This window comes from Pteropus vampyrus, unplaced genomic scaffold (assembly GCF_000151845.1).
Source record: "Pteropus vampyrus isolate Shadow unplaced genomic scaffold, Pvam_2.0 Scaffold14, whole genome shotgun sequence".
NCBI lineage: Eukaryota > Metazoa > Chordata > Mammalia > Chiroptera > Pteropodidae > Pteropus > Pteropus vampyrus.
The window spans coordinates 3,825,738-3,826,845 of record NW_011888795.1 but is presented as its reverse complement, the minus strand read 5'-3'; positions in this window follow the sequence as shown (position 1 = coordinate 3,826,845).

Here is a 1,108-nt window from a genome sequence, read left to right as displayed (position 1 = left end):
CCTACTTTGACATTTATGCATGGCACTGTAACTTTAGAACATAGCATCCATGGCACGTTGTAAAGTGGAAATACAACACAAGCCAGATATGTAATTTTAAATGTCCTAGTAACCATATAAAAGGTAAAAAATGAGGCAAGATTAATTCTCATATTTTATTTAACCCAGTACATCAAAAATATTACTTCAACAAATAATCAGTGTAATAGCTAGTAATTATATATTTTAAATTTATTTTCTCATAATAAGTCTTGATATGTGGTGTGCATTTTACACTTACAGGTCTGTCGGTTCTAAGTATATTTCAAGTGCTCAGGAGCTGTATGTGGCTTGTGGCTGCTGTATTGAGCAACACAGATCTATTACACATCAGCTCAAATGGATACAGGGAAAACCCAATTTTAACATGCTAAGTAGCCATTTTGCAATAATGGAAGTGAAAACATTTTATAAACTACAAATTGGTTGATAATACAAAATGGTGTTTTTTAACCTTCACCAAGCAAGCTTTTTCTTTGGCTGTCATACCTGCACTATGCCAGCAGAGGGAGCTCAGAGCCGGCAAGAAGCGTAAACTGAAATTCTGAGACTTGGCACCCTTTCAACTGGACTTGGCTGTATGTTAAAACCAATGCACTAGTTCTGTTAGGAAAAATCATACTTTTATAAAAAAAGCACTCTATCTATAAAAACATTAGAAGTTAATTATGAAAATATTTAAAATATTGGTGAGTAGAATCTAAATTCATGCATCACCCATAATTCCACCAAAATACAAATATATTTTTACTATATTCTGTTCCAGCCTCTTTTCTGTACATAGGATTTAATTCCATGTAATCATAGTCACATTAAGGGGAATTTGGGGTTCAGAGAGATTTGAGCTGTTTAAAAGCCGATGGGAATGATCGATTTGAGTGAAGAGTTTGAAGAACTTATAGTACTAATAAAGAAATTATGCTACTAATAGAATAAAATTCACAATAAAATGAGGATCTAAACACACATAGTCATACACATTATATATGTATAACGTAGACATATATAAGGGTTTATAGATCACATTTTCGAGCAGATCATATATGACAGCAGGAGAAAAGAAAATACA